The sequence below is a fragment of the Papaver somniferum genome, chromosome 3 (assembly GCF_003573695.1).
Source record: "Papaver somniferum cultivar HN1 chromosome 3, ASM357369v1, whole genome shotgun sequence".
NCBI classification, from domain to species: domain Eukaryota; kingdom Viridiplantae; phylum Streptophyta; class Magnoliopsida; order Ranunculales; family Papaveraceae; genus Papaver; species Papaver somniferum.
In genome coordinates this window covers 126,039,917-126,062,532 of record NC_039360.1, presented here as the reverse complement: position 1 = coordinate 126,062,532, position 22,616 = coordinate 126,039,917, and the positions used below count along the sequence as shown (strand labels likewise).

Sequence of the window (22,616 nt, the reverse complement as noted above, 5' to 3'; positions counted from 1 at the left end):
AGTTGTATTAGACTTTGAATTTTTCTTTGTTAAATGATGCATATTCAGTAAAGTCAATAATATTGACTTTGAATTTTTCTCCGTTCCAAATATGCCAAGCTATTGGTTTGGGATAATAGTCCTGATATTTTAGGTAATCCTATTCTTTCAATATCAATCTAACAAAAAGTTGTATCCATCAAAAAGAAAAACGAGAAGCTGTAAATATTCTAACAAGAAATTCTGTTAACCCTAAAATTATTGATCAATTTTTTTTATCAATTGAATAAGAACAATGTACTTTCTACTAATTGTTGTGCATATGATTCTCTCATGGATCTTTGGTGTTACTTACAATATGCTACAGTTATCACATATTTGATTCAAAATGTGGCCCATCTTTTGTTTGTCATATATGGTGGGTTCCCTGATACATGGAGTGGTTCCTCGATGCTATTGCTTTTTAACATCTTTGTCCAGCTATAAAGCTTTCTATATCATCTGGTGTCATCTTCTTTGGATATTTTAAACAGCGTCACTATTATTAAAAAAAAAATAGTTATTTTTCTGTACAAGTATTAATCCAATAGTATGAAAAACTAATTTGAATGTTTTTGATTTGGTTGCTTGACAAGTGCAGCTTGGAATTGTGGTACGTACAGTTCTGTATTGGTTCTCTTAACTGGAAACATGAAAAATCACAAAGTTTCCATTCGTGCGAATTGCAAATTTTCATTTTTTACTTTCTTCTCAATCCCGAAAAACTCCAAGTTTAAACGAACTAAGGATTTTTTATCTCATGTGCGCAGCTTAAGCATTATCGGGTGGCAGATGATGATATCTCTTTGTTTCTTGGCAGCAACAAGGTATCAATCATATTTCTAGGCCTTCATATCCTTCGTTCAGAATCAATAGGTTTTGGCAATGTGAAATGTTAACATATTATTCTCATTTTCTTATTCTTCACAAGATACTTTATCTCATTACGAACTTTTTTTTTGTAGTGTGTGGGTGTCCAATGAACTCGGTAGATGCATATCGAAAGGAGTGAAATTTGCAATGGCGGTGCGACACTTACATCATTGGTTGTGTTGTTTGTGTTTTCCTGTTTTACAAAAGATAATTTTCCTACATATGTAGGATGGATAAAGCCGTAGCAACAAAAGCTGATAGATACCTTGTCACCTTTTCTTGCTTTCTCTGTACTTCTTAACAACAATGTTTAAGTAACATTGGTGAAATCAATGTAACCACAACATCATTGGAAAAAATATTGTATTTTGTCGCTCCTTTTTCCTGCTTGATTTAGTCACTCCCATACTAAGGGGAGTTGAGTTCCCTGCGAATAAATACTTTGCTTTCTCACGTGGAACGGGTGGGACATCTTTTCAATTATTCAGGTATATTCGGTGTGCACGTTTTGGTAACTTTCTCAGGCATCATCTAATTCAAAGCATACTTTTATTGTTCGAGATCATTGGTACGAAAATTCTGTTTATTTTTTATTTTGATGATACATCATAAAATCCTCAAGTACATTGACTGAACATTTTAAACCATTAGAGCCAGTAACTCAGGAAGAAGCATGAAAGCATTGTATGTGGCGTATGGGTGTGATAATGGAAAATAGAAACAAGAAAAGATAAGGAATATATATCATCTCCGGAACATGCGTGTGTATATATATGTGTGTGTTATCTTTTAATGTGCATGGAGTTGCAAATTTTAGTTTTGATTTTAACTCAAATGCATTTTTGTAGATACAAAATCCATGTATCAGGAAAATCCTCGAGTACATTGATTGAACATGTTAATCCATAAGCTATTAGAGCCAGTAACTCTGGAAGAAGCAAGAATAAATCGTTTGCGGCTTATGGGTGTGATGTCGGAAGAGTGAAATAAGAGAAGACGGGAATACATCTCAGCTCGGATACAAGTGTATAGTTGAGTATTCCAATTAGATTAATTATGGGTTCTCTTGCAATTAGTCTAGTTGAGTATTTTTATGTCTCCATAAGTTCTCTTATGTTGAGCATAATCAATTGAATTGATCATTTTTTGTGTTAATTTAATTGCGTATTCCGATTAAATTAATCATGGGTTTACTTATGATTAATTTGATTGAGTTTTTTGGATATAAGAAATCATTCTTATGGTTTTTGGTGTCCAATAAAATCCTTCTTTTCTTTCGAAATTAAGGTCGCTCTTGTTGTTCCCTTGGGAATGACATCAAATGGGGGAGAGTTCTTTTGAACTTGTGCTTAATGGTCATATCTTGAGGGGTGTGCGACTGTGGAATTTTAGAGGGATTATCTTGTATCTTTAAACTCCTTGATCAATGCTATTAGCTTCGGCTACATGATTGCATCTCTTAGGGAAATTTCATTATGATCCCGTTCTCGTACCTTTGCCAATTTTATTGACAAAAAGGGGGAGAATTAATATGTAGTTCACACTACAAATACATATGGTTTTCAGTTCATTGTGTAAGGGGGAGTGGTTTTCATGTGAGATGGAGTATTGACTAAGGGGGAGTGATACATATCACCATAGTATTATTGTTAAAGTTGTGATACAATTGAACTTTGACACTGTGTAATAATATTATGACATTGTATAACAATGATCGAGAATTATGTTTTCTCATTGTTATAGCTACGGATCTTCAACAACGGTGATGCTAAACTTACAACCTTTGGGATCATTGGAGTACTTGGAAGTGACGAAGATTTCGATGAATGTTGAAGGTTAGACATGTGGAATAGGAGCTACTAAAGTTTTATTATCTTTTTTGTATTCCATTTGTATTGATAGTTTTGTCACTAAAATTGACAAAGGGGGAGACTGTTAGAGCATTGCTCGGTCGAACTCTTATGCGTTGCTATATCAATCATGTTTGTCAATGTTAGTGATCAAAACTATAAGTCTTGATTTCTAGTCTACTATAGCTAAGTCTCGGACTAGGATAGTAAGTGTAGTTGAGCTCAAGGACTTCATGGCGATTCATCATACAAGTAGAAGAACTACTCAAGGAACCGGTGGAACTTTTCGACAAAAAGACATGTGAAGACTTGAACTTATCTATCACTCAAAAGTCTATCTATTCTATCTCCTACTTCTTGAGACAAAAAGTCGTATGCTATATATAGACTTAGATTATACACATTTGGTATTTCGATCCAAGTATACCTCGCCTATCTATATCCCGAAATATGTGTTGGTAAGCTTTTTGCTTCGACCAAGTTTATCTTTACCTAGTGACGAAAGTCATGATATGTTTCAATCACTTTGAAAATTGCTTTGACGAGAAATGGTGTAACAACTGTATAACGTCCTCTAAGAATGTTTCAATGATTGGAATGAGAGTTTAGATTACATAACCAATGATGGACATAAGTATTGTTGTGGAAACACATATATGCATATGTCCTATTCCTTGAACCAAAGTTTGCGAACTTTGTTGATCAAGAGAAACCGGAAGAATGGCTTGTTGCCAAGTCCGCGAACTGCCGAAATTCTCATCCCGAGAAATTCTGCTGGAGTTGACAAACTAGGTGCGTGAGTGCCAGTCCGCGAACCGGCGGAAGGTCATTTGCCGAGATTTTCTGCTGGAGTTTGTAAACTCTGCCCGATTTCTTAAGTCCGTGAACCTAGTGTGCGAACTTAAGAAGGTTACAATTCTGAATATGATTTCTGAACTTAAACTTATAAAGACTAAGGAATGCAGTATGCAAACCGTGGCTATAAAAGTTCATGAACCGATTCAAGTGAATCAAATCATCTTTGCTTCAATTGTGTCTTGTGTAGTAACATAAGATTTTCTTGAAATTGAGAAACTCTCTAACTAGTTCATTTGAGTCATTTGAACTAGTTATGGTGAAGAAGAACATGGTTGATATGAAATGCTCATATGGCTAAACTTTTGGTTAACTATTGTTGAACCAACAATGTACACGTTTGGGTACGGTTAACAAACCTAGAAGCGTGTATTTCATTTGTGTATAACAAGCTAAGTTTTCGATCTAACGGTTGAGAAATATTAGCTTGAAGATAAATCAGGTTTTCATCTAACGGTGGATATTGATTGCTTTGTTACCAAGGCAAAGCCCTGATTTGAAAGACTATATAAGGGGACATCTAGCAACTCTGCAAAACTAATCCCCACACCTTATGTGTGATACTAGTTTGCGTGCTAGAGTCGGTTTTCCTTTAACCTTTGGTTTTCTTCTTCTAAAACCAGGTTAAACGACTTAAAGACTTCATTGGGATTGTGAAGCCAGACCGATACTACTTTTATCGTAGTTGTTTGATCTGATCTTGCATCTTCTATCGTACGAGTACAATCATATTGATTGGCTTGAGATTGATATCTTCGATAGGCAAGATATAAAAAGTAATCACAAACATCTTCGGCTCATTGTTTGTGATTCCGCAACATCTTGTTTCGCTACCATAAGATTAAGATTGTTTTGAGGTGATTGATTAATCTAGACTGTTCTTCGGGAATATAAGACCGGATTATTAAGTGGTTCATGTTCACCTTGATTATTATAAAAAAACGGAACAAAAACTTTAGGGTTTTTCTGTGGGAGACAGATTGATCCTTTGATAGACTTGTCTATATGAAACAGATTTGTTTATTGTCAAAGCCTGCGATTTTGGGTCGTAGCAAATCTTAGTTGTGGGTGAGATCATCTAAGGGAATCAAGTGCGCAATATCCTTCTAGGATCATAGGCGTAGGAGTACAATTGTACCTTGGATCAGTGGGAGACTGATTGGGGTTCAACTATAGTCTAGTCCGAAGTTAGCTTGGAGTAGGCTAGTGTCTGTAGCGGCTTAATACAGTGTGTATTCAATCTGGACCAGGTCCCGGGGTTTTTATGCATTTGTGGTTTCCTCGTTAACAAAATTCTGGTGTCTGTGTTATTTCTATTTCCGCATTATATTTGTTTATATAATTGAAATAATACAGGTTGTGCATTTGAATCAAGCAATTGGAAATCCGACCTTTGGTTGTTGATTGATATTGATTGATCCTTGGATATTGATCTTTGGTACCATCCAAGTTATTCCTTGTATTTGATTAGTACTCACAGTTTCTATTTGAGGAAATCAAATCAAGTGAGAGATATAAACTCGTTGATATACTTTTAATTGATTGAGTCTTGTTGATTCTCTTAAAAGTCTATTCGATTTTTTCCATTCAGATTGCTAAGCGAAATATTGGGTGGTGTTGTTAGACACCCGCTTTTTTAGTTACTATTAACTGGATCCCCTTGAGACGGGTGCACAGAAGTCCGTTGCAGTGAACATAAGCTAACGAGATAAATATGCCTAATTTGATTCAACGTCGAACACCAAATATTCCAACAATATGTTAAAATCAAATTCATAAAATTTTCCCAAGTTAGCTTTTAATTTTTTTTCTCAGACGAAAAACTACTTTTTATATTGTATAACGACGTTTGGATACCAAAAGCAGAAGTCAGTCCCAAAAATCATAAGAAAATTGATTTTTTTACTTTTAAAAGAAGTTATATTGATTCTTTCTGCTTCTACAAGTCGAAAAGTAGATTCTTAAGTGGTATCCAAACATGATATAGACACCCTCCGATATTCTTACGCAATAAGAAATGAGAGATTGATTCGAAAGGAATTATTTCCTTAGTATCTTATGAGAAAAATAGTTGGAGAACGAGAACCATTTGTAGACGAAGATTGGTTTTACCATCAAGGACATTTTCCCAATGGGAAAACTGCGTTAAAAGAAAAACGTCATTTCTTTTATTAGATTTATATTTTGTTCTCTCAATAAAAAGTTTTTCATTCGGTTTTCGATTCAGATGTTTCCCTGATTAATATTTAATTTTTTTAAAAAAATTGTGAATTACGGTAAAATAAGGTTTCCCAAATCTCGTCTCTAGTCTCTACCATTGTAGTTATTATTATTTGGATAATTGGCTCTAATACCGATTGAAGGATCCAACTGGCTAATTTTGGATCCAATCTACATAATACCGATAATGTCCAACCTTTAACCACTTTTAGCCACACGTATACGATTTTTATGTAACACCCCGAATTCCGGACAAGGGTCAAACTCATATGGAGATCCGAACTCCAGAAGTTATGGGTCGGAACGAGACTGATACATATATTTCTCTTACTTCAATTCTTATACCAAACATGATTAAAGCTTTATAAAACATAAATTGACGCATAATAATTTACTAAATATCTTTAACAACATTTTAGTTCAAATTTACATTTTAAGCAATACAATAAAACAATACAATGATTAAACTAACTTCTTAGTTTCCACTTCCAACTTCCATGAAATCTGCTAGAATGTCAATTGGGGTGAGATGACAGCTCAATAGCATTCACATTCTCAAAAGATGCGAAGAAATATCAGTCAATTAAAGAGAACACACAACAAGAGATTTTGCACAACTTCGAGAATTCAATTATATTTTAAATTAAACAAGCTCACAAAGTCAATAATATTTCCAAAAAATAATCCATTTTAGGGTTCAATACATTAATACACAATACCATTTATGTTTTCAACAATTTATCCATTTGAATTTCAACACGTGAGTTCATAACACCAATAATAATTTCAACAATTCATGCAATTAAATTTTACACATGAGTTCACAGTACAAATTTCCTTGGTTCGTACACCCACCTATCATTTTTCGGCACGGACAGCCGCCATCGATGGTCAGGAACATAAGTTCCTAGGGGGATCATTACCCATTCAACTCTCGAGAATGTTTACCCGTTTTACTCTCGGGGATCATTACTCGCCGTTAGCAAGGAACCATGTTCCATATAACGGTAAAACATGAACTTATTATCAATTTATAATTCATTTTTACAATCAATACAAGCAACCATGGCTTGACAATATGGCAAAGAACGTGAGTTTCTTTCGTGTATTTATGCAAACAAGCTAACTGCAGACATTTTGCATCATGCTTCTCAGGGTGATTAATTTATCCGATCTTGCTAAAATTTCAAGATAACATACATAGATCAATAAACAATCACATATCTGAATTTCGCAGAAAACCAACGGTTCAAACAAAAGCTATTGATTTTATAATGGCATCTCAAAAACTGGGCAGATTACATACTATTACTAAAAAATTCATGATAAATTCATAATAACCTGAAATTGAGAAAATCAAAAGCAAAATGAAAGATATCATATGTAGCTACAACTTTTGTCAAGAATACAAATTATTCTTGTTGATACATGAAAATGATTACCCCTTAACAGGGGTAGGTAGCCCCTAAAGGGAGGATAAGCCCACCATGAAACATAAGGGACTAAATCCCAATCCCAAAAGATTAAATCCGTAGAAAGGAAATGATAGGGGAGGAATTAGTAGGGAATAAAAAGGTCACATTACGAGGAATGACAATAGTTGTAAATAAGGAAGCTTCTATGACATGTGGCATGATGTCATGAGAAGAAGGGTTTTGGGAAAAGCCTATATGAGGAAGGACATAGTACGATGGAAAGCAAGCTCTCTCTCATACTATTTTAAGAAAGGATGTTGTCATTGTTGTGACTAATATGTCTAGGACCAATCTCATATTCACCCATCAACATTTGCGACCATAGTGGGAGGCTCGTCTCTGGTCCACCATGAAACACACAAAAATACCAGCAAGAGCGCGTCAGGAAACCAGTTAATTGCGCGACCAATTAACCTTGATGAAGTAACGATAGAAGACGAGCAGGACTACAGTGAAGAATAAATACCAACTGAGGGCGCAGTCATAAAATCAACCACACAGGGACACCAACCAGAAAAGATGAAAGCGACACCGAGAAAAGATAAGCAACAGGCGACTAACATCACTCGCTCGGCACCGCTGACTCTACAATACATGCAGAAAGAGTCGAAAAGTCACATCCAAAAGAAACAAGAACTGAGGAAATCGATGGAAGAAACAACAACATCGAAGCATGACACTATCGGAGAAGCGGAAAAGGGCGACGCACGGTGTAAGAGCGCGCTCACACCAATAACACAAGAGGCAATAGCAAACCACTTGGAGACAAACTACCGCGTGACAGAACAGGACAATTACAACTTCATGAACAACCCGTACACTTCCGAGATCACCGAATATCAATATCCGGAAGAATACATATCCCCAAAGTTCAAAGCATAGAATAGGCAAGGAAATGCGCGTGAACATCTCAGCCGGTTCCTAGTGACTATGAATGACCACACCCTTGATGGTAATATATTCTTGAGAGAATTCCCCAAATCACTTACAAATACAACATTCACATGGTATGACAATCTGAAACCAGAAAGTATTGACTCATGGTAAACCATGTCCGTCCTCTTCCTAAAAAAAATTTATTCGGGAAAAAGGAAAATCACATCGATAGACTTAAGCAGATGCACCTAGCGGGTGGGAGAAGAAATATGAGAATATATCACTCAGTTCCGCCGTTTTGCATTGTATTTCCACGATGACATTAAGGAGAGAGCACTAATGGAGATATGCATAAGCGTAATGACACTTGATTCAAGAGAAACCTAGTTAACTTCATATTCCAAACCTTCGTTGAATTGGAAGAAGCCGCGGGAAGGATCTCTAACTGCGTTGAAGAGGCGAGCATAAACCACACAGGGCGCTACTCTGTTAACACCGCATCAATGACTCCCCGTAACATGTGCACGAATACCAACCCGGATGGATGAAACGCGCCCGCATATCAACCTACCATTGGAAACCAAGGCGGCATCAGGGGACCGAAACGAGATTTCGTTTAGCCACCTCCTTTTCCATGCAGTCAAGAGCCAATCGCCGGGATACTGGAACAGTAGGTAATAAACAAGGAAATTCAGTTACCACCAATAGTAGTAGATGTCAACAAAATGGATAAGAACGTCGTTAGATATTGCCACTATCATCGGCGGTTGGGCCATCCAACAGTGGAATGTTTCGCTATCAGAATCATATTCAACCGAAAGCGTACGGTCGGAGTAATCGAAATAACTAAACAAGCAATTGAGCGCGATCATATCCCTCGACACTAAATTGTAAATTAACAAAAGAAATAAGGCAGGAGCCCTCGTCTCGTAGTAGCGCGACAGATTGTCGTGTAACTAGTTTGCAAAAAAAAAGGCACGCCGGTACATAAAAAAATAAAAAATTGTTTCTTCATTTAAATATGAGTCTATTTCAAAGCTAGAAGTTTCCCCATGTACCTAATTAGCAATAAAAAAGATATACAAGGCTACGGGTCGCTACACGCATCCGGTCGGCTGACATTACAGATTATTAAAAGCTATGGGGTGCTAAGGGCATCCGGTCGGCTGAGATTACAGTTATTAAAGGCTATGGGTTGCTAAAGGTATCCAGTCGGCTGAAATTACAATTACTAAAGGCTACGAGTGTCTACAACGCATCTGGTCGGCTGACATTACAAATTATTAAAGGCTAAGGGTTCTAAGGGCATTCGGTCGTCTGACATTATAATTATTAAAGGATATGGGTTGTTAAGGGAATCAAGTCGGCTGACATTACAGTTAATAAAGGATACGGGTCGCTACAACACATTCGGTCGGCTGACATTAAAAATTATTAAAGGCTACAACTATTAAAGGTTTGCTACGCGCAGCCGATCGGATGATATTAGAATTATTAAAGGCTACAGGTTGCTACATGCATCCGATCGGCTGACATACAAATTTAAAAAAGGCTACGGATTGCTACGCGCATCCGGTCGACTAGTATTACAATTACTAAAGACTACGGGTTGTTACGCACATCCCATCAGCTGATGTACAAATTTAGAAAAACTACAGATCGCCTTATATACCTAGTTGACCACCCAACGGCCAACACAAACAAAAGGGAATGACGTGGCTTCAACCTCCCAAAGTGGAGAGGCGCCTCTGAATCTTCCAAAAGTCCAGTTTATAAGGAAAGGGGAAGGGCGCGTGTTCAACTTCCAAAAGTCCAAAAAGAAGGGGGTGGGGTGGGGGTGAGGCGTCACTGAACTTCATATTCATAAAATAACTACATCAATAATAATCTGAACCTCATATTCATAAAATAACTACATCAATAATAATTTACTAAAATCAAAACTCGCCGCTATAACAACGCTTTTTTACATAAAAGGGAAGGGCGCGGGTTGAACCACCCAAAGTAGAGAGGCGCGTTTGCACCTTCCAAAAGCCAATTCTTAAGGAAATGGGAAGGGCGCGTATTGAACTTCCCAAAGTCCAAAATAAAAGAGAAACAAGATAGAGAAGACGGGAAGGGGCATCACTGAACCTCGTATTCATAAAATAACTACATCAATAAGAATTTACTAAAATCAAAACTCACCGCTACGACAACGCCTTTTTACATAAGCCTAAAAAGTCATATGTACCAAAACTAAATACTAAAATCAAAATTCTCTATCGCCTGCAATATAAGCACCAACAAACTAAGCTTTACGATGAACCAACACCTAAGCAACAACCAGAATCTTTAACAACAAACACCTGGAAGAAGATAAGAAAAAAAAATATATCCTACATTATAACATAAACAATTGATCTAATAACATTTAAAACAAATAAACACAAACCAAGTATCCACAAATATCCTCAAAGAACGCGACCAAACACAATGTTCAAAAATAAAGGGGGGCAAGGAGAATGATAATATAACACATCAAACATACTGGAATGCGGACCACTTTTGTTTCTTCTTCTCAAGCTCTAGGAAAACCGCATTTTCAGCCACCTCCGTTTGCTGCACTTCACTAGTCGTCGCTGCCACACTAGCAACAAGCTGGTTCAGAGCCATTTTCTTCTCGGCTGTCACCTTGTAAAGATTAGTCAATTATTTCTCCAACTGGGCGATCTGGCCTGAGAGTTGCATACGCGGATCATTCCGATTTTTCACTTTAACCAACAGGTCATCTAACCACTGCACAGGAAAGCCGAGACCGAGCGTTGAGAGAATAATAGCCTCCCAACCCTGCAACATACTCGCGCCAATGGGACCATCCTTCACCCGTGAAAGTTGATCAGCTACCCCGAGAGGATTTTTGGTCATATAACACAAAGTCCTTATGTCAAGGATGCCTTACTTCATCATATGGCCACCACACTGTTCCACAATATCTCTATAAGTGACGGCTAAGGCAGAAGATACCCAGAAGCCATGTACCCTCCTATAAGTTGTTGGATCAGCACCAACCTCGGCAACATCCACCACTGTCGAAAAGCGAAATTTAACGTCCTCAGGGACTGATAGTGGATCAAAAATATCATGACGCTTCTCCAACCGACCAGCCGGTGCAGACCCATCACAATCAAGTTTGACGCGCTTCACACTGCCTAAACTACTAGATCCATCTTGCTTGACATAATCTTTGCGCTTACTACCCATACTCTAAAAACAAGAAAAACAAAAAAAATAAGAAGGGAAGAAAAGGGCGCGAAGCGTAAAAAGATAAGATGAAGAACCAGAAACAACACAACAACAAAAAATAACTCACGGACAATAAGAAAAGGGGAAGCTATCTCGGAATTAAAAGGACCAGGACAAGGATCGCGAGGCTTTAAAAGAGAAGCCGAAGAACCAGAAGAGGACGCGAAGTCACTTGAAGAATCTACAACACAAAGAAAAATGTAACACTCTGAAAGACTTAGACGTATAAATAGAGTAGAAACAAAGAACTCCACAAATCAAATAAAAGAACACGTGTAAGATAGAGAATGGGTGGTTACCTTCAGGAAAATCTGGTTGAGGTGCCAACTGAGAAGAGGACCCACCAAAAACCGAACGAGTCAACCCGGTAGGACTTATAGAATCCAACACATCGCTGAGAGACTCCAACGCTTGGTCGTTAACACGAATGGTCTTCGCCCGTAAAGGTTTAATCGATAATACATGAAAATGCGGAGACACCCATCCAACACCCTTTGATAATTTGATACCAAGGCCTTGCATGCGATCCATGAACGAAGGAGTCAGACTACTACCAGCGTCCCTCTGAGTCTAAGAAGTAGTACCACCAGCACCTTGCTGGGTCTGCACATGAAACACAGGAGAGACATCAGCAGAAGAACAAACCCGAGTGATTGACAACATAGAAGCATTTTGTTTATCGTTTTTAACAAGAATCTTCTGAGACTACTTGTGCTCACGCATGTAAAGGTACTCACTACACCAAATTCAGGTTTTAACAACTCAGATTCGCAACAGAAATATAGTTGTTGCGAATTTTCAGTTGCGAATTTCTGTTGCTAAATATTTGCAACAGCTCATCATTGTTGCGAATTTCGCAACCGCTGTTGCTCAGTTGCTCTTCGCAACAGTTTTTCTTTCACGCATGTGGTAGAAAACACCTGCAAACAGTTTCTCAGTTTTTCAGGCATGTCAATTTCTCGGTCATAATAACCACTCTTCCGTCATTGAAACTCTTCCGTCGTTGAAGCAAGTTAGGTAATTACTAGGATTTGAGAAGGAACAGCTGCGCAGAGAAATGAGAACTAGGACAAGAAATTGTCGATGAAAAGAAAATGGATTCGGTTTGGTGCTACTGTGAAGAGGAATTAACAAGTTGTGTTGCGACACCAACCCAATATCACATATTTCCTTAATTAGATTTACCTTATTTAGTTTACATGAGTTTCCTAGTTTGAGTAAACTTCTTATTATCAGCATTGCTTGTCTAACAAGCATTCCTGTTAAATATAAATATATTGCTTGAGCTTGTATCGAAACAGAACTATAATCAATACAACTCAGTTTATCTATTTCTTCTCTTAATCTTCTAAGCAGAGGTGGCTAACCCCCAACTCAAAGAGTTTTTATCTAGGGTTCTTTACCATTGTTCCTGTGTTCTAACTAGTGTTTTGGTCAAGGACCCTAACAAGTTGCAGATGATTGGGGATTTTTGTTGATGATAGATTTGCAAAATAAGGTCGAGAAGAGATTAAGATTGCAGTCGTTGGAACTGGTGAATGGGTTTGTTACTGGTAGAATTTAGAGTGGTGGTAATTCTCAGGTATACATGGTGTGGGTTTGAATCTATGAAGGAATTGAAGATTAGAGCTCAACAGATCGAGAAGAAGTTATGGTTGCTGTTTCAGTAAAATCAATTGAAGAAGAAGGAAGAATTGAAGCTTCAGAAGTTAGGTTTGAGTAGAATTTGGGGATTAATATCATAAACCGAGATGGGTTCCGATTAAGAATCACAAAGGAGAAAATGGTTTGAGTTGAAGTCAGGAAAGGGACTGAAGTTGATACTTGAATCTGAGTTTGTGTCACGATTGGAAGTATGGGGTTACAGTGATTGAATGGGAGCTGCAGGAATGGCTGAATTATGTTGTTGAAGACAAGGAAGTGATGGAGGAAATGGTTTCGTGAGTTGAGCTGGTGATGGGGGATACATAAGTGAAATGTTGTTGTTGTTGTTGTGATTGTGGTTTGTTTTCATTGACAGTAAGGGTTTGAGAAGAGGAAATGATTATTGCTTCAATTGTGTTGTGGTGGTATGCATAGAATGGAGCTGTTGCCTGAAAGAAGTCGGTGGTGATTACAAGGTTTGCTGGTTGGTTTCAGATTCAGCAACAGATGGAAGCAGGGAATTGTAGTGATATTGTCATGCTGCTGCAGTGAATTGGTGAAATTGAACACTGAAGAATTTAGGTAATTTCTTTGCTATATTTAATGTATGTTGGCTGTATTCTAGGTTTCGGGTCTTGTTTTTTCTTCATTGGAGGAAAAAACACTGTAATTTTAGTTTCAGGTATTAATCTCAATGTTATAGTTACAATTCTAATTTATGATTTTATTGTGTTTTTGACAGTCAAAAATAGCTCTAATATTAGCTTCTTTTATTATCCTCAAGCCAAGACAGAAGTCTCCCTTTACTAAAGTTGCGTTGAAAACGATATGCAAAGTACGATTATATATTCAGAAATTCTTGTCATCTTTTCTTGTTGCTTATAGTGTTTCTGCGTAGTTATTGTTGCTCTTACCGTTTCTTAGCTTGAATGTATTGAAGACTTGGATTAATCTGCTTGCCTAATTCATATTTTCTCTTTGAGGGTTTATCTATGTCGTCAATCTCTAGAGCCATATTGTGTATTAAAATACCCATGGCCATGGGCCTTTTGTTGGAATTTGAATGTGTCACGTTCAAATAAGCATATTTTGTGTTAGTTTCCTTAATTGATTTGGTCTCTTGATTTAGTCGGTATTAGTCCTAGTATTTAGGCATTTAAACGTGTTTTGAATAAATATTGTAGTCATGGTTATGGTAGGATATTATGTTAGTCGTGGGTTGTTTAAATGTGTACTTGTAATGCCTATTTAAGGTTGTTCTCAATGAATGAATATCTTGCCGAGTTTAGTAACAAAATATCTTCTCATATCTTCTATTCAATTTCCATATATATTATCAGAGCCAGTAGATCCTCGGGCAATTAATGGAAACTAAAGGAGCTTCGCTGCAAACAAATGTTCCTATATTCAAAGGTGACAGTTATAATTTCTGGTCAATTAAACTAAAAACAATTTTTATTGCTTTTGATTTATGGGATTTGGTAGAAACTGGATATGATGAAATCGATTTAGAAAGGGCAACTCCAGAGCAGAAAAAAGAATACAAAGAGAAGGTGAGGAAGGATGCTAAAGCATTACCTGTTATACAAGAAGGTGTAGATGACGCAATTTTCCAAAGATTTCTCTATGCAAAACAGCGAAACAGGCATGGGATTTTCTGAAAGATCAATTCGAAGGAACAAATAAGACTATCATGGTAAAGCTGCAAACTCTTCGTCGTCAATTCGAAACTTTTGCTATGGGAAATTCTGATTCAGTTCAAGTTTTTCTTGATAATGTTATCAAGACTGTTAATGCGATGAGGGCCTATGGTGAAGTAATTTCTGTTCAAAAGATCATGGAAAAGGTATTACGTTCTCTCCCTCACAAATATGATCATGTTGTTGCTGCCGTTGAAGAGTCAAAAGATTTGTCAAAATATACGTTTAATGATCTTATGGGTTCTCTTCAAGTACATGAACAAAGATTAAACAGGTCGGAGGATGAAGGATATGAAGAAAAGGTACTTTGGGCTAAGAAAGGTGAGTTCTGTTCAATTTGTAAAAGAACTAACCATACTACTGAAAAGTGTTACTTTAAAGATAGCAAGAAAAAAGCAGTGCAATGTTATCAATGTAAGAAATTCGGCCACATCGAAAAATATTGTCGTGATAAACCAAAGAAGGAGAATGCAAATTTCTACATGGGAGCCATTGATGATGAAGAGGTAATTTTGTTGTAATGATTAAGCTGTTAATGATGTTGATGATGACGATGATTATATTGATGAATGATGATGCTGATGGTATGATGATGATGATAATGATGAAGAATGATATGATGATGTTATGAAGATGATGGTATTATGATGATGGAAGAAGATTAATGGTTGACACATTCAGGGAGGGTGTTGGAATTTGAATGTGTCACGTTCAAATAAGCATATTTTGGGGTAGTTTCCTTAATTGATTTGGTCTCTTGATTTAGTCCGTATTAGTCCTAGTATTTAGGCATTTAAACGTGTTTTGAATAAATATTGTAGTCATGGTTATGGTAGGATATTATGTTAGTCGTGGGTTGTTTAAATGTGTACTTGTAATGCCTATTTAAGGTTGTTCTCAATGAATGAATATCTTGCCGAGTTTAGTAACAAAATATCTTCTCATATCTTCTATTCAATTTCCATATATATGTTCTGAAATCTACACCTTTAAATCCCAGATGAATGATTATTCACTCACTCTTCTAGAGGATGGTGGAATGCAAGCTAAGGCAGGCTTATATAAACATAATGATGAATTAGCTAAACAGGTACAATTTTTTTTTATCTTGAGCAGTTCGTTGTGAAGATTATTATTCCATTGAATATGTCTCTTCATGGTTATGGTCGTTATGGATCCTTGCGATACTTTAGAATAAGATCTGTAGCCTATCTGAAGTTAAGTGTTTCTGTTTTTTCAGCTAGACCACATGGAGCAGAAGCTCGAAGAACTTCTTGATAGTGTAGTGTCCAAGTGCAGGTGTGCTCATGAAACTCAGAATAAAAATAGAAATTTTCCGGGGATTTGTTGTAATTCTCGTCAATTAGTAAGTTTCTAGGTGAGTGATTTTGGCAATGCTAATTAAAGTGATTGGAACTTTCATTTTTCTAATAAATCCATTTGCCTCAGTTAACCTGAACTTAGAATTAGTAAACATCATATTGTGTGACAAGAACAACATAATGAGCTTTCCAATTTGATACTAGTTTGTTGCACGTCAGAACTTCATTTGTGAAATTTGCCTCTTTGTTATTGTGTTGTTTTGTGTTGTTTTGATTACCGACAAATGAATTGATATTCAGTTAAATTTGAAGATGAATAAACATTGCCAAGAAGCAACAACTTCGGAATCTGATTCAGACTCTGTCCCCAAAAAATCTAGATCGAGTAGTACAAATTATCAAACGTAGAAGGCTAACAAAAGGTGGACAATCGTTCTATGAGTGAACATTGATCTGGATAAGGAGGTAACATATGAAAAGGACAGAATGAGTACTCTCTAGGTCATTCTCTTTCCGCTATATGTTAATTGGTTTTGTGGTTTGTTTGTGAAGGATACTGGAACACTTCGGAGATTGTACTATTACGTGCGAGCAGCTGAAAATGTTAAACGGCTTTCATTAGCGGAGCTGGTTGTGGTGATAAACTAAGACAACTAAACAAGAAAGGGACAACATCGAGCATGAAGTAAGTTGTTAGTCAGTTAGTGCCTTCAGGACAAGTTGAGAAAGATGTCACTGTTTTTGCTTTTATCTGGTTTCGGGATATTGGATTTTCATTGGTCACAATGTCACATAACCACGGATCGACGTGTCCTATGCTTGATTTTGCCTTTATCACCTGAATATCAGATTTCAGAGATAAACAAGTTCAGATTTCTTTATTCTTTTTGATTGTCATTATTATTCAAATGGGTTGTTAGTTGTATTTCTACCTATTGCATTGATCGAAGATGAAAGCAGGTTTGCTACTTGGTTTCACTTCTGGCATGTTAAGCTGCAAACTTGAACTCCGTTGGCTAGAAACATCTTTGTTAAAATATTTTCAACTTGTCTTGCCTTTTTTTTTCTTCTAACTACCCATGTTTGTGCAGGTTGGGATTTCCATAAAAGTGTGCAAGGGGCGGATAGATATTCTGCAAAGAAAGGTAAAATATGAAGATAAAGACGGGACTTCAAGTCCATGGCTTTGCATTATGGTTGATAATTCCCAAGATAACATTGTGGCTCAGATACGGTGTGGTAGGAAGACATTTCATGCCTCTTGTTTTTACCCGTCCTTTTGATCATTTTGATTCTTTACATTCTCGTGTCAGCTGTTTTGAGAAATTACAGGTTTTGATTCTCAGTGAGAGGCTTCATGTGGTAACTGCTCAGTTTGACAAGTTAAAAACCATATACTTTTAAGAAGATGTTAATAGAACCACGTCGAGAAGAAAACCGCAAAAGGTGTCCATTTCACACTCAACGGATGCATCTAGATATGTACGTGCAGAAGAGCAAGAAAGCACCTTCTTGTGTGAATGTCCTTAACTGATTCCTGTATATTTGTATACATGACTTGCTAATGCATCGGCCTTGGGATGCATCATGTCCGCAGGGGTTTATGGGTTCTTTTGGGCTCATTGAAATTCTCAAGCGGTAAAACTGAAATAGCAGAAGTATCAAAATCTTTTGGGATCTTGTTTCCTTTTCCCTCTTTAATCAATTTTTTGTCTTCCTGTTTTGCTTGTATGTTGTCTTGGCATTCACTTTGTATATTACTTTCTTTGATATTTTTGTATTTTGCTTACTTGAGTACTAACACTTGCATTTCCTTTGTTATATGAATTGGTTCAACTCTCTTTTTATGCAGGTTCTACAAGATTCTTGCAATTATGGAGGTACTGCTGCTTACAAACAAGGTTGATACGTTAGCTCCAACTCTCTTTGTATAATTATTTATATAAATCTTACTTTTGGCAACTAACTTAGAAGTCGAGTTGCAGGCAACCACTTTGAAAATGAAGTACTAGCACAAGGATTTTGCTAGTCAAGGTATGTTTCTATCTCCTTGTCCTCTCCGCATCATTCCTTGTCTCGCACTTGATATATATTCATAATCTGTGGCCTCTTTTTCCGGTATATCTTAAAGCATGATCACTTACTTTACTTTTGTTCACTTTGGCAGGGTTCAGGATGGCTGCTGAATGTGCACTAAATTCTTAAATTCTGGTTGCAACAAAGGAATAAGCAGATAATTCATTGAATTCTTGTGGCAGGGTACATGTTTAGCATAATTCAAATTTTGCGCTCTCTTTGTTTTTCACTGTCAGTGTCAAGTTTGTTTCGATGTTTTATGCTTTCTCTTGTTCTGCGTTTATTTCGATAAAAACTGTTTATTGAATTCTTATCATGGAAAAAATTTGCAGAGTTCTTACTCTTGCAGTGTTAAGGTTTCTTGTGATGCTAGCGCATTTAAGGTTAGCATAGTTTAACCATTACTCTTACAGTCTTAGTTATTAGTAAGTGTATTACAGTCAATATTTACATGACATTTTGTTCTTGGATCGTCTCAATGTAACAGGAGGTTGATGAAGTTTTATAACTTGATATGGAAAGGACTGAGAGCTAGAACAAAGAAACAGAAGTATTCATTTTCAATCTCTTCTCTCTAAGTAGTCTAGTCCATTCACAAAGTGTTGCTGGTACACCACTCATTTGGGTTGCTGGTCATGAACAACCTCCTGCTTATTGATGATTTCCACCAGTAACAACATCTGGGGTTCAGTAGGATCATGCTTGCAGATGTGTGTCCCTTGATGGATGAGCAGTTACTTCATGTATTTGTCTTTTAGATTTCATTTTTCTATTGAACACAAAATGTTAGTGTTAGAGCTTGCTCAGTCGAACTCGCAAGCGTTGCTATCTCAAGCTTGTTTGTCAAATTTAGTTGATCAAAACTATAATATAGATTTCTAATCTACTTATAATATGTCTCGGACTAGGATAGAATATGTAGTTGAGCTTTAGACTTCACGATGTTCATCGATTGGAGACGAAGATCTACTGAGGAGAGCTTGGAGGAACTTCATCAACAAAAGGTATATGGAGACTAAAACTTATATATCCCTCGGAAGTCTATTCTATTGTATTCTATCTCCTACGATACAAAGTCGTAAATATATAGACTTCATATTTACACATGTGATATTTCGAGCCGAGTTTATCTTGCGTATCTATTTCTCGAAATATGTGTTGGTAAGCTTTCGCTTTAACCAAGTTCATCTTATATTCTTGACCAAAGTCAAAAGATGATCATGTGAAAATCACCTGGTAACATCTTACATGATTTGTGTGAGACGGTCATTTAACATAGACTCAGAACGTATTGATCATTTGATCACTTGAAAATTGCTTTGAAGCTTATAGTTTGTGTGAGACAGTTATTATCGTCTTCTAAAAATGTTTCAATGATTGAAATGGGAGTTTGGAACAAATAACCATGATTGAATATAAGCACAGTATGCGTACTTGCATATGTGTAGTCCATAAACTGAAAACCTAATATGCGTACCCGTATGGTCAGTTGAAGTCCGGGAGCTATAGTATGCGTACCCTACGCGTACTGGCGAAGTTAGTTGAAGTCCGGGAGCTATAGTATGCGCACTTGTACGTGTACTGGTTTCAACTGAAGTTCGGATGTGTTAGACAGTATGCGTACCCGTTTGCATACTGGCGAACACAGTCCAAGTCCGACTACTTAAGTATGTGTACCTGTTTACGTACTTGAGTGGGTTATGTTCTAGAATCGGTTTTGTCATGAACTAATACATTTATATAACAAGGAATGCAATCTTTTGCAAACCGTGGATATAATGTTCATGAATTGATTTGAGTGAATCAAAACCGATTTTGCTTCAATTGTGTCTTGTATACTTCTAAGAGAATATAAACAATTGAACAACTCCATAACTAGTTTCATTTGAGTCATTTAAACTAATTGTGTTAAGATGAATAAAATTTATATGAAAGTGTTCATATGGCTAACTTTGGTTAACTGTTATTGAGCCAACTCAATATACATATGTTTAGGTTCGCTTACCCGTATCTAAATGAAAGTATATTTCATTTTTGTAACAAGTTAAGACCATATAATAGTAGAGAGATATTGCTTTGGTTTTAAGCAGACTTAGCTTGAACGATCAGGTTTGATTGCTTTTTCCCAAAGTAAACAAACTCTGATTTGAAGACTAATCCCCCTCTATCATCACCACCACCACCACTAACTCCTAAACCAGGTTTTTCCTCCAAATCATTATCATCTTGTTCTTTGAGTTATTGATTAGGCATAACTATACCAGTAGAAACAAAATTAACAAGTTTTGTGTAATCTTTAGAAGAAGAAGATAAAATACCTTTTTTGCTGCGCTTACTTGAAGAACCACCACCATCATCGGAATTACTACTAGCATAATCATCAGCCCAAATACCATAAGTAACATCATATTTTGATGAAAATTTCTTGTTTCTTTCTTTTCGTTTCTTGTAATAAAATTCTCCCCCTATCCATTCCCCACCTTCGTAGTCGTTCTCCATATCTATTCTCCCCATCTTTTGATAATCATCCATTCTTCACCTGAAATATCAAAAACCCTAACCATGTTTTACTCTCTCTCTCGAAAAGAAGAACAAGTATCAGGAACTAGGTCGAGGTAAGATCCCGTGTAGGTTGTGAGAGAGAGAAGTTGTATCGATATTTTAAAAACGGAAGAGTTATGAGGGGATATGGAAGAGGGGGACAGGCGATCCAGAGCCAGAAAGGAAACCTTGATCGAAGCTGCTACAGACCCCCCATAGGTGTCATTAATATGGACCATAGATTTAAGGAGGGTGGGTCGGGGAAAACATGGGGTGGGAATTTGTGCAAAAATGATATATATTCCCACCCCCTTTCCCCACTCCTTTTCCCGGCTATGTGTCATGCATATATTGGTTAAATCTAATAATAATCCTGCTAATCTCAATTTAGGGATCAAAGACTAAGATCAATGCCACCTAATGGTGGAAGAGAGTGGGGAAAGGGGTGGAGGAAGTGCAGTAGCTTTGGGTATTTGTGTGGGTGTGTGAGAGTGGGGGAAGGTTGGGGAAGAACAGGCGAGGGCACAAAGCATTTTCGAACCCCGATTAGGGAAGTCTATGACAACACATGGCTTGTATTAATGTGTATGCTTTTGGTTGAATATTTGTTGTTGTTTTCGTTTCTTGTTTTAACGTTCTTTGTTTCTTCTGACGTCCAACGGCCAAAGGAATCCTTTTCACTGCTTTCCAGTTTTCTTGATCGAAAACGCTTTACACCCCCACTCATACCCCAAAAATTTGACCCCGCCATGTGTTATTATATTAGTGGCTCAATTCATGGTTAATGGACCCCCTGTTTGATGCCACATCATGGGGTATGTAGTACTGTCGTTGTTTCTTGATAGTTTAGAAGGGAAAGATGTCTGAGAACAGAAGAAATTAGGTGTTCAATCAAGAAAAGTTTAAAACATGTTTTTGGGATAGACTGGACTTTGAAACAACGTTTAATTGGGACCATGGAAACTAATTGGGGGCCCTAGATTTCTATCCCCACCCACGGGAGGTGGATAAGGGGTGTCTATATATAATGAAAAGACTAGATTATCCCAACCTTTAAGATTGTGACACGTATCAACCCTATTAATATTTTTTTAATAAATTTGTTTGTTTTTAAATTAAATTTTTTTTATGAAAAATCATCATTGAAAAATCGATTTTTTTTCCCCATATTTTTATCAAAGAGTCGTCAATAAAAGAATAACGACACTTTAGGGTCGTCATTGTTTTAATGACGATTCTAAAAAGTCGTTAATGAAGAGCTTCAATACCATGACGATTTTTCATAAAAATATGGATAAAAGAGTTTAAAGAGTCGTTAATGACGACACTTTAGAGTCGTCATTGTTTAAAGAGTCGTTAATGATGACTATAAAGATTCGCTATTGTTTCAATGACGACTCTAAAGTGTCGTTATTGTAGAGTCGTCGTTGAAACAATAACGACTTTTTGGAATGGTCATTAAAACAATGACGACACTAAAGTGTTGTTAATGAAAAACTTCAAAAACATGACGATTTTTTATAAAAATTTGGGCAAAAAAAATGAAAATGAAAATTGAAAACACAAAATTTGAAAAAAAAATAGTTAAACTCTAATTAAGTAAGATTAATATTAATTAAATAAAATTATCACTAATTAAATAAGAATAGATTAGCCATTACCTTAAATATTTGGATGGGGATTATTGGAATTAGGTTTGGGTGACCTTTTTTGTCCTCTAGTGTGAGGCCCCCAATTAGTTCCCAGGGCCCCCAATTAAACGTTGCTTTGAAAGTTTAGTTTCTTTTCTCGTCACGATGACAGAGCAAACAACCTCATTAACAAATTTTTTTTTTTGAAGCAATTGGTATTATTCTTATTATTCGGACTAGAGTAATCTTT

The 22,616-nt window shown here is 36.6% G+C and overlaps 2 long non-coding RNA genes across 2 annotated transcripts; both read left to right on the top strand.

Annotated features, from left to right (window-relative positions):
• Positions 1 to 344: 344 nt before the first annotated feature.
• On the top strand, positions 345 to 1,221 carry LOC113361607. Its single transcript, XR_003365216.1, has 3 exons — positions 345 to 631; positions 789 to 845; positions 984 to 1,221. It is a non-coding gene; the product is annotated as an uncharacterized LOC113361607 (long non-coding RNA).
• Positions 1,222 to 16,044: 14,823 nt separating this feature from the next.
• On the top strand, positions 16,045 to 19,001 carry LOC113361606. Its single transcript, XR_003365215.1, has 8 exons — positions 16,045 to 16,095; positions 16,419 to 16,583; positions 16,671 to 16,803; positions 17,210 to 18,019; positions 18,104 to 18,152; positions 18,286 to 18,377; positions 18,527 to 18,577; positions 18,682 to 19,001. It is a non-coding gene; the product is annotated as an uncharacterized LOC113361606 (long non-coding RNA).
• Positions 19,002 to 22,616: the final 3,615 nt, after the last annotated feature.